The 12306-nt window shown below is 41.1% G+C and overlaps 1 long non-coding RNA gene across 1 annotated transcript; it reads right to left on the minus strand.

Moving 5' to 3' along the window:
• Positions 1–586: 586 nt before the first annotated feature.
• LOC136750536 (uncharacterized) lies at positions 587–11936 on the minus strand. Its single transcript, XR_010816886.1, has 3 exons — positions 11615–11936; positions 1346–1432; positions 587–1105 (listed from the first exon to the last, which is right to left on the minus strand). It is a non-coding gene; the product is annotated as an uncharacterized LOC136750536 (long non-coding RNA).
• Positions 11937–12306: the final 370 nt, after the last annotated feature.

The following is a 12306-nucleotide window of genomic DNA, read 5'->3' on the forward strand; positions in this document are numbered from 1 at the left end:
AATAACAGCTAGTCATATCATTAAAAAAAGCAGGCCACACAAGTCTTAGAAATTATTGTATTGTAATCTTAATTCTCATTTGCTTACTGTGGTGGTCCCAAAATCAGACAGTCACAAACAAGGCTTCAAAAACAGGGACATTTATTGTCTTTTGGTCACTAAAAAAATTCTCAAAACAGGACCACAAACTGGTAGGTGTTAACCACCACACAGTTCCCCCCTACTGAACCCCTTGACCCAGCTTTTATACTGCTGTAATATTAGCCACACCCACTAGACCCAACCATTAGAGAATAAAGGTGACAAAAGAAATATTAAAAACATACATCCCTGAATTCCAAAATAGGTTTACATCAAAATACCAAAACTTATAATACAAGAAATGCATGATTATAAAATCAAACTATAAACAAAATAAATAAACACTAACCAATAGTATAAACCCCCTCCCATGTCAGCGATAAGGCGACCCAGGTCTCTAAAGTCCCTTCCCAAGATGGCCGCTCCACAACCCCACCCCAAAGTAAGCCTTTGTTTGGAAGGGCTGTTATTTTCCAAACACCTTAACAAAGGGATGGGCCTACTCCACCACACTTACTTTAAGTTTTAGACTTTGGGGCATTTTATAAAACGTTTTGTATCTCAATGAATTAAATAACATGACTGTGTAGAATACAATAATCTACAATAGCGAGTTTGAAGTTATTGAAATTGCTGAAATTGTTGCATGTTTCATTAAACTTTGTGTTCAGTATATATACACATCCCCTCTTTATTAAAAACAATTAGAAGAGCAACAAAAGGGCATTGCTTTTCATCCTCCACATCCCTGTATGCAACATATTCACTCTATATACTGGAAACAGGAACAACTTTTTTTTTTTTTTTTTTTTTAAGAAGAACTGACACAGAAATTACAATTTTTCTGATAATCTGTTACCAGTTTATAGACCTATTTACCTGTGTAAATAAGATAGGGGTGCTTTTCCTTGGTTATCCCTGTAGTGAAAGGCTCTAATCACAATTTGATAGCATACTGTACCTTTGATGCTGGGACTTTCACCATCATGTACTGCTCCTGTTGTGCTGGCCCCTACAGAAGAAACTGAGGGGAAGGTTAAAAGAATATATCAAAAGAAAGGCTGCAATATTATTTTTGGTGTTCGTTTGTTTGGTTTGTATTTTAAGAGAACAACCTCAATGAGTAATTGGAAGATTTATGATAGTAAAGATTTACAATATACTGTGTTTGAAGAGCCTTTTAATGACAACAAATCAAAAACCGAATAGGAATCATTTTGAGCAAAAAATAACCATCAAAGTACAGTCTTATATATAAACTCACTGTCTTCAGCCTGGGTGGAGATCTCTGTGGTTGGTGTGACAGTAACTGTGGTCTCTACAGGGGTGGACAAAATGGAGACTGTGGGAGCTGAGAAACAAAAACACAATAGTATCATCACACTCAGCCTAAATTCAGTTCATCCATATTACAGTTAGGTCTGGTTTCACAGATCCACATAAGCACTAGTCATGATTACTCAGTGTAATTTACGTAATCATATACCCCATTCATATATATATATATATATATATATATATATATATATATATATATATATATATATATATATATATATATATATATATATATACACTCACCTAAAGGATTATTAGGAACACCATACTAATACTATGTTTGACCCCCTTTCGCCTTCAGAACTGCCTTAATTCTACGTGGCATTGATTCAACAAGGTGCTGAAAGCATTCTTTAGAAATGTTGGCCCATATTGATAGGATAGCATCTTGCAGTTGATGGAGATTTGTGGGATGCACATCCAGGGCACGAAGCTCCCGTTCCACCACATCCCAAAGATGCTCTATTGGGTTGAGATCTGGTGACTGTGGGGGCCAGTTTAGTACAGTGAACTCATTGTCATGTTCAAGAAACCAATTTGAAATGATTCGACATTTGTGACATGGTGCATTATCCTGCTGGAAGTAGCCATCAGAGGATGGGTACATGGTGGTCATAAAGGGATGGACATGGTCAGAAACAATGCTCAGGTAGGCCGTGGCATTTAAACGATGCCCAATTGGCACTAAGGGGCCTAAAGTGTGCCAAGAAAACATCCCCCACACCATTACACCACCACCACCAGCCTGCACAGTGGTAACAAGGCATGATGGATCCATGTTCTCATTCTGTTTACGCCAAATTCTGACTCTACCATCTGAATGTCTCAACAGAAATCGAGACTCATCAGACCAGGCAACATTTTTCCAGTCTTCAACTGTCCAATTTTGGTGAGCTTGTGCAAATTGTAGCCTCTTTTTCCTATTTGTAGTGGAGATGAGTGGTACCCGGTGGGGTCTTCTGCTGTTGTAGCCCATCCGCCTCAAGGTTGTACGTGTTGTGGCTTCACAAATGCTTTGCTGCATACCTCGGTTGTAACGAGTGGTTATTTCAGTCAAAGTTGCTCTTCTATCAGCTTGAATCAGTCGGCCCATTCTCCTCTGACCTCTAGCATCAACAAGGCATTTTCGCCCACAGGACTGCTGCATACTGGATGTTTTTCCCTTTTCACACCATTCTTTGTAAACCCTAGAAATGGTTGTGCGTGAAAATCCCAGTAACTGAGCAGATTGTGAAATACTCAGACCGGCCCGTCTGGCACCAACAACCATGCCACGCTCAAAATTGCTTAAATCACCTTTCTTTCCCATTCAGACATTCAGTTTGGAGTTCAGGAGATTGTCTTGATCAGGACCACACCCCTAAATGCATTGAAGCAACTGCCATGTGATTGGTTGGTTAGATAATTGCATTAATGAGAAATTGAACAGGTGTTCCTAATAATCCTTTAGTTGAGTGTATATAGTCAGTTGTTAAGCATTGTGAATTCAATACGTCCCCTTCTCAGGCCCATATGCCCAGCAGTAAACAGAGGTGAGGATCCAGTTGTGGATTCTGGAGGACTGACAAAGTTTCACTGAGGAGTGGAAATCCAGTGCAAGAGGGGCAAAAGGCATAGCCATGTAAACAAGCAGTAGGTCAATCAATTGCCAGACAAGGCAATCCACTGTATTTTTGCACTGTGTATTGCACTTATATTTTGTAAGTCGCCCTGGATGAGGGCGTCTACTAATAAATAAATAATAATAATAATAATAATAATAATAATAATAATAATAATAACAAGAATGGTGATCAGGCTGGGGTCAATGCACAGGATTTCAGGAAGCAGATTAATCAAAGTGCTCAGTATGGTTGTGAGAGAGGCAAAGCAGTACTTTTGCAGTACTAAGTAGTGAGCTGTTAAATGAGGAACAAGTGCGGTAATTGCTTGATGGGCTGATAATTACAATGTAATAATCAGATTAGAAGGGAACAGACAAAGTCCCTTTGTGTAATGTTGCCTTCAATGTCATAAAACTTGTTCTTACTTCAACATGTGGGTCACTATCCAGAAGTGATGAGCCAAGGAAATCTGATAACTGATAATGTACTGTTAATGACATGTTATTTTATTATTATTACAGAAACTACACGCACACACACATGCAAATTGCATCCTGTATGTGCAGATCTCTATTGTCTTGCTATAGTTGGCTAGAGACTTAACACTAGAACATACATAGACACATAAGAAACGCACATCTCTGCGTATGTGAATTTCTCCTGCATGTATGTTACTGTATATTTGAATTAGATACATATATGGCGTTTCTGCTGTTAAACTCCTCAAAATTAATGAGCTTTAAATACGTTGTTCTCCAACTGCCAGACCCACAGTTTATGTGAGTTTATAGCCCACTGAATAATGTAATACATATAGCCGACAACATGGGCTTTGTAATCAAATTAGTAATTGTGAAATATTTATAATCGTGTTTATTGGTGAAATACGCTATTTGCTACACATCATATATTAATTATAATTATGTATTGTATTAATTTGCACTTGATATAGCGCTCGTCTGATCGGCCCAGCAAGTTCAATCCTGATCACGTTGCAAACCCAGGTCTCTGGATCAATGCCTTGATCAATCACTGTTCAATCCTGATGCTAATTGTTCATTCCGTCCACGGAAAGCAAAGTACATTTTACCTTTCGTCCAAAATTGCCAAGCACGAAATACGTGGGCATTTCGTGGGATAAAATGTGAATTATGTTCATGAAATGTGAATTGTTTGAGGGACAAAATACTAATTATGTGGACAAATGCGTTTTGTGGATGCATTTTAAATACTTTCGTGTGTCAGCACACGGTTTCTCTGCGGCGGCGCCACACACAGACCTGCAGCACTGCGCGCCTGGCCGCGGCTCTCAGAATATCCTGCTCAGCCAATCAGCGCTGGCCTGACGCGCAGACGCAGAGACGTGCTGTTGATCTCGGAGGAGTGGCGTCGGTGCGTCTGCGGGCTGCGCTTACCCACAAACCCCTGCTCTGCGTCTATACGCAGGGACGCAGACGCGGACCTACGCAGAAGTATAAATCGGCCATCTTATTTACGCTGTATTAGCCCACCACCACTACAATTGTCGTTCATATGTTTACTACAAGGTGGCTGCACTACGTGTGAAATTGATTGAATACGTGTCAGACCATGAAATCAAAATTAGCCTACTTTGATAATAGGATAAATAAAACATAGATTTAAAAAATAACAAAAGTAAATAAGTGAACCGTGCTTTTAGTAGATGAGGCTTTGTAAGCCTAATCGCCAGTGCGTTCATTCATTGGGCAGCATTTACGACCTATGTTGTTGGTTCAATTGACGTAACTATAGTAAATCAAAAATTACTTTTGATACGTTTGCCTTTACATTTCTGTAGAATTCAGTATCAAGAAACATCCTAGTTCAATCATAGGCTAACTATAGAAATCAACTGTTTCAGTTTCAGGTTGAAGAGGCACCGCTGGTTTAATCTGGAAGAAAGTTAAGTGGTAAGAATGACCAGTTCAGTGCGAGGTATAATCATTGTCGCAGCCACATACAGCAGTCTATGGGGCCTTCGGGGTCTTCGTGAGTTTATTTTCATTAAAGGGTCGTTTAAGAACCGCCAGGTCCGTGGTAAACACATGGGAGCATTTAAGAGCCCTTTTCATCATGACAGCGGTTGATTTAAGACACATTTGATGTTCTTTAAGGATCATTGTTTGCGAGGAACCTGGGTAAAAGGTCCTAATAAGAAGCTTCAAGGGTTCCTCCACAGTATCAACCCCGGAAACCCTAAAAGGGTCTTATTAGAACTGTTACTTTTTAGAGTATAAAACGTGTGTTCATACAGAGATTTTGGTTTTAAACTTTACCGATTGAAAATCATTGCAATATTAGCTAATTACTTTAAGTCGGATAATGTACTGTATTTTATTAAATATGTGCACACGAAAATAAAATAAACAAACAATACAGTGCATCCGGAAAGTATTCACAGCGCTTCACTTTTTCCACATTTTGTTATGTTACAGCCTTATTCCAAAATGGATTAAATTATTTTCCTCAAAATTCTACAAATAATACCCCATAATGACAACGTGACAGAAGTTTGTTTGAAATCTTTGCAAATTTATTAAAAATAAAAAACAAAAAAAGCACATGTACATAAGTATTCACAGCCTTTGCCATGACACTCAAAATTGAGCTCAGGTGCATCCTGTTTCCACTGATCATCCTTGAGATGTTTCTACAACTTGATTGGAGTCCACCTGTGGTAAATTCAGTTGATTGGACATGATTTGGAGAGGCACACACCTGTCTATATAAGTTCCCACAGTTCACAGTGCATGTCAGAGCACAAACCAAGCCATGAAGTCCAAGGAATTGTCTGTAGATCTCCGAGACAGGATTATATCGAGGCACAGATCTGGGGAAGGGTACAGAAACATTTCTGCAGCATTGAAGGTCCCAATGACCACAGTGGCCTCCATCATCCGTAAATGAAAGAAGATTGGAACCACCAGGACTCTTCCTAGAGCTGGCCGCCAGGCCAAACTGAGCGATCGGGGGAGAAGGGCCTTAGTCAGGGAGGTGACCACGAACCCCATGGTCACTCTGACAGAGCTCCAGCGTGTCTCTGTGGAGAGAGGAGAACCTTCCAGAAGAACAACCATCTTTGCAGCACTCCACCAATCAGGCCTGTATGGTAGAGTGGCCAGACGGAAGCCACTCCTCAGTAAAAGGCACATGACAGCCCGCCTGGAGTTTGCCAAAAGGCACCTGAAGGACTCTCAGACCATGAGAAACAAAATGCTCTGGTCTGAAGAAACAAAGATTGAACTCTTTGGCCTGAATGGCAAGCGTCATGTCTGGAGGAAACCAGGCACCGCTCATCACCTGGCAAATACCATCCCTATAGTGAAGCATGGTGGTGGCAGCGTCATGCTGTGGGGATGTTTTTCAGCGGCAGGAACTGGGAGACTAGTCAGGATCGAGGGAAAGATGAATGCAGCAATGTACAGAGACATCCTTGATGAAAACCTGCTCCAGTGCGCTCTGGACCTCAGACTGGGGCAAAGGTTCATCTTCCAACAGGACAACTACCCTAAGCACACAGCCAAGATAACAAAGGAGTGGCTACAGGACAACTCTGTGAATGTCCATGAGTGGCCCAGCCAGAGCCCAGACTTGAACCTGATTGAACATCTCTGGATGGTCTGAAAATGGCTGTGCACCGACGCTCCCCATCCAACCTGATGGAGCTTGAGAGGTCCTGCAAAGAAGAATGGGAGAAACTGCCCAAAAATAGGTGTGCCAAACTTGTAGCATCATACTCAAAAAGACATGAGGCTGTAATTGGTGCCAAAGGTGCTTCAACAAAATATTGAGCAAAGGCTGTGAATACTTATGTACATGTGCTTTTTTTGTTTCCACACATAATGCGTCAGCTCTTTTGCCAAAATGGGAAACAAAGTTAGTCATCAATAGTGTGGGGCTTACCTGCTTTAGCAATGCGCAGACTAGCATGGTAAGATGCTTCTTGGGCTTTGGAAACTGGAGTAGCGCTGTATGGAGCGCCGTTTGTGCCAAGTGTTCGTCCGTCAATTTGGTAGTTAATTGGGAAATTCATTGGGAAATTCATCAATTTGGCCATAGTAACGGGGAGACTAACCGGGGAGAGGAACACAAGTGTGGATGCAGTGAGACCTGGAAACAGGCAGGGGTTGAGACCAGCAAACAGGAGTGTCCAAGGAAGTCCGAGTGTCGTAGTCGATGAGGCAGGCAAGGGTCGTAATACGGGAACACAAGCAAACACGCAATAGGGGGAATAAGGAGCACAAGGAATTGCTATGGAGAATAGACAAGACTGAGCATAGAATGGAAGTCACAGGAGGGTTATATGCAGTGGAGAGGAAGACAGGATACCAGTGGTGGAAGTGCTGAACAAATGGGAAGGAGGACAGGAGAAACAAGTGCACATGGTGTTGTGGAATGTTATTAGAATAATTGGACAAGAAGCTGAGGTAGGGTGAAGGCAATTAGAATTCAGGGGATGAGGACCTGTGGTAGCTGACCTCGGAAGTGTGGGGCACAGATGTGACAGAACCCCCCTCCTCACAAGCGGCTCCTGACGCAACTAGGCAGCGGCGTGGCATGTCTGTTCATGTGGAAGGTCATTGGTTTGTCTGGAAGTTCATCGGTTTGTCTGTAAGTTTGTCTGTTCGTCTGGAAGTTAATTAGTTTGTCTGAAAGTTGGTCTGTTTGTCTGTTTATATTAATGAATAGCCACATTAATTACAAAGTTGATAGTGTCCTGGATGAATGTACTACTGTATGATCAAATTGACTAATTTCCGAATGAATTTCTGGATGAACTACCAAATTGACGGACGAACACTTTTGGCACAAACGGCGCTCCATACTCGAGAGCGGTGTAAACACTCACGTATTAGCGCGTGCAGTACAGACGTAGTGAATAGGAACTTAATAGACAATTAAAATAGAAAATATGAAAACCCGTCTCAAGTTTTCTTAAACAAATTCAATACATTACAAATAATGAATTGACATAGATTTTATTATTATTATTGTTATTATTTTAATTACTAATTTTTCTGTGCACACAACAAATTGCAGGGTAGTCTGGCGTACCACAGTTTGAGAACCAAGGCTCTAGGCAAAGCTGTGGTTAACCCTTGCCTATTTTAACTATTAATCTTCTCATAAACGAGCCTATGTTAATTATCATTTTAATTTCCATACGATTACATAAGCTGTGTCCGAAACCGCCCCCTATCCACTACATAGTTCACTATTTAGGGTGTCAGCCATTTTGTAGTGGTGTCCGAATTCATTCCCTACATTTGTTCACTCATTCTTACCCACAGTGCAATCTGATTTCGAGGGGACATACGATGGCTGCGTCCCAAATCGCACACTTGCTCCTACACCCTTCGACAAGTGTACACTTTGCGTGACGTTGTGCTGACGTCACAGAGTGTGCACTTGAGTAGGTGTAGGTGAAGATAAAAGCGCTCAATGGGACTCACTTCAGCGCCTTTGTCTGAAAAAGTACCTACGCAGTCTTTTCTTGTCATTTGTCTCTGTATTTAATTATAGTAATAATAATAATTTTGAAATACACTGTTCGTTAATATCACCTCCTAGTTTTATAGGATACTACTTCAGTAATTAATTAATATTAATATTTTTTTGGCTGAACTTTCTAATCGTATATTAAATCATGATTATATAATCATTTTATTTTATCTATCTATGTATTATTCCCTTGATACATAATTTAACAATTTCTACAACTGTCTTGCTAACATTACATTTATATTCACCCGCCGCTGCTCTATTTTCCCAGGTGACGTGTCTCCGCCTTTACCGCAAAGACTTCTGGGACTTCAGCGCTAAACACTTCCGCGTCAGTGCGCTCTTCTGTTCACTCCGCTGAAGGAGCATTGAAGGGCAACCGGCTCGGTTAGGCTCTTCACTCGCTCCCTCCGTGTTTGGGACACAGCGCTTAAGATGGACACCGCAGCACCGCCGCCCCGCAAGGGAAGGGAACAAGGGAACAAGTGTGCGATTTGGGACGCAACCGGCCTCTATTTCCCAGAATCCAACGCGGATCCGGCGGCAGAGTGCAAACATACATTGCTCGTGCACAGAATTGAGTACTCCATATGACATCAAAGATAAAAAGAATGAAAACGCTGCTGTTATTTATATATATTTTTGCACCCATGGGATTTTCTGTTTCATTTGTACCACCTTCATCTGCTGTACACTGTGTATTATTGGCTGGTTTGTGTGTCTTGCTGATGAGGGCGGTGTTCCCAGTCTGCAAGCGCCAAACCAGCGGTACGTTCAGTTTTGCAAGGCACTGTACATAAACATGTAATAGTATACTCCTAAATCAGATTTGTGTATTTAAGTTAGATAATATTGTTTGTAATTATTTCCGATACTTTATGCATGAGATGTGGTGTTTGTGCATATATGTTTTAAGAGTATTCTGTCGAATATCCTTTTGTTTTTAGTTTGCTAGCTAGAGCGAGATAGCGGCGTGAGTAACGGAGTCTCATGTATTTTGTACAGTGTATGCATGCAGAGGTGATGCTCTGTGGCTGCATCGTGTCATCTGCATTCCCTTTGTTTCTGACCAGGTACATTATTTTTATTTTATTTTGCATTGAATGTTTTATGTAATTGTATGTCGGTGATTTATTTTAAGTTAAAATCGCCCAGTCTGCAAGCGCCAAACAAGCGCCAGCGTGTACATGCAGCGGTGATGATCTGTGGCTGCATCGTGTCATCTGTATTCCCTTTGTTTCTGACCAGATCGTCCAATAAAGCAATGATTGGTGATACATACTGGAGTCCTCTTGCGGTTTATTAAGAAAATACACAACGCAAGAAGAGTACCGTGACATATATAAAAATTACAGAGATGATCAAATTCATGTCTGGGACAGCTCCTCAGTGCTCTCTGGTGCAGGTAATTGACGTCAGCGTCTGAAATCGCTCACTCATTTCGTTCCCTCACTGCTGATTAATAGTGCACTCACTATATGGGGAATATTGAATGAGTGAACTTGTGGGCGATTTCAGACACAGCCATAGAGACACGAGAAACGCACTTTCTAATAAACTGCAGCATTATTGGCTGAAGCCATTTTATGTGAACCTGGAGTTTTAGGCGCGTCTGCTCCGATTGGCTAGAAGGACTCAAGTGGGTCTGACTCAGTTATTATGACCTGACTTCTTAACAGACAATTAGTGTTACAATTGTTAAAACATCACATATTTTTTACATGTGTACCCATTTACACCGCAGGGCACTTACTGGAGCAATCTAGGTAAAGTACACCTTGCTCAAGGATAATACAGCAGTGCCCCTCACCTGGGGATTGAGCCCACAGCCATCCACTGCAGAGTCCAGAGCCCAGAGCCCTGACTGCTCCTCCACACTCCACACCGCATGATTGACAGCTGGTCTGTCTTGCTACAGATCAAACACACAGGCCAGCCAGCAGCGGGGTTTTTCTCAAAGCCCTGAGGAGGGGTTAAAGAGCCGCGGCTTGCCGACCCGTGTGTTAACTATTGTCACACAAAATATAATATCTCTATACATAGGCAAACGTGTTAGACTGCATTACTTTGTTTCACGTTATTTCATTTTAAGGCAGTAATGTCAAACTTTAAAAGAAGTTGTTTTGAGCAATCAATCGCAGATCTGCACTCCCAGACTTTTAGATATAGATATACATACAATGTAATGCCATGCTTTTTTCTAATTTATTTCAGTTGATTTAACTTTGCTGCAGTTGGTCAAGACCCACACAATGCCTCTCGTTAATTGACCGTGAGCTGATAGCCGAGTGTCATACTGGGTTCACTGGTTTAAATGATCTGTGACCTCTGGGTCCAGTGACCACACCGCAGAAACACACAACCAGACAAACGCAAAAATGCACCCCAGATTGATGTACCGTTTGTGTTTCCCTCCTGACTGTTTGTTTTTGGTAGTGAGTCAGAACCGACCCGGCGCCCTGGTTAGAACCAATGGCCCAGTAAACACAATGGAAGGAAATTGGCAAAATGTGAAAATGATTGAACATTTACAAACATCCAGAATATGGGTCCGTGTCTGCTCTCCTGAATCCACCGGCTTCATAGCGCCTCATTCTCAAGGCTCTCTGTTTTGGGTGGGAATGGATACATGCCTGCATTTTGCTGGCTTTCAAAACTGTTGTGAATGGTGGTGCAATAGGAAACAAGCAAGCAAATGTTGCCTGCATTTTGCTTTCATTTCAGTGTGAATGGGGCTTAGACTAGTGCTAATCAAGGTCTGTGATTAGCATTTAATGTATTACTCGTTAATTTACATAAGAAAATCAACACAATAACTAAATTTTGAACTCTCAGCCAGAAAAGAAATTCTATTGGAACCCTGATCCCATCCAACACTGTCACCTTATTCAATTCACAAGCAAATCAATTAAAGGAAGTGCTTTATATGAGGCATTGCTTCCATCAAGTGATACCTGTTGGTTTATAAATGTTTTATATTTCTTTTTTAAAATTGTCAAGGAAAAATACACAAATAATGTGCATTTCAAAGTGACATAAATGTAATGAAGCTTAAAAGTATTACATACCTTTACTGACGCTCAAGTGTGTCTTTGTTAATGTGTCTCTGCCCCATTCCTCCATTCCGCAGTAATAGACCCCAGAATCCTGCAGTGTCAGTCTGTTCATCCACACAGTAAAGGTCTTTGCTGAGACAGAGTTCGTGAGGGTGAATTTCCCTGCAGTAACAACAGTGTCTGTCGTACCAGTGCTAATGAGAACATCCTTATTCCCACAGGGATGACGACACCAGTACTTCACACTGTACTGATAACCATCCTGATATGGACACTTAATCTCTACACTTCCACCTTCAGCCCCAGTCACTCTTCTGTCAGCCGACGTCACACAGCCTAGAACTGGATGAAAAAATATGTATAATCAAAAATGAATTGGTCATTCAGGATTGAAAAGCAATGAAAATGAGTATATCAGAGTATAAATACTCTTAAAGAAGCCTTTAATTTGAGCAATTTTAGTTGATGGGCATTTTACCCATGTTTTCATCGTTTTACCTTCAATTTGTAGTAGCAATCGGTGGTAAAAGTGGCTGCAGGTTCATCATGATGCACTACAGTAAATCTCCATGAGGACAGAGCACTTTGAAAGGAAATTGAAGACTTCATGCAACACTACACATCAAGTGCTCTGATACTTTAGACCGCATCACATCTTAAACAGTATAAAAATATGTGCTGAAATGAATGCCATTGTCACATCT

This window comes from Amia ocellicauda, chromosome 5 (genome assembly GCF_036373705.1).
Source record: "Amia ocellicauda isolate fAmiCal2 chromosome 5, fAmiCal2.hap1, whole genome shotgun sequence".
Lineage (NCBI taxonomy): Eukaryota > Metazoa > Chordata > Actinopteri > Amiiformes > Amiidae > Amia > Amia ocellicauda.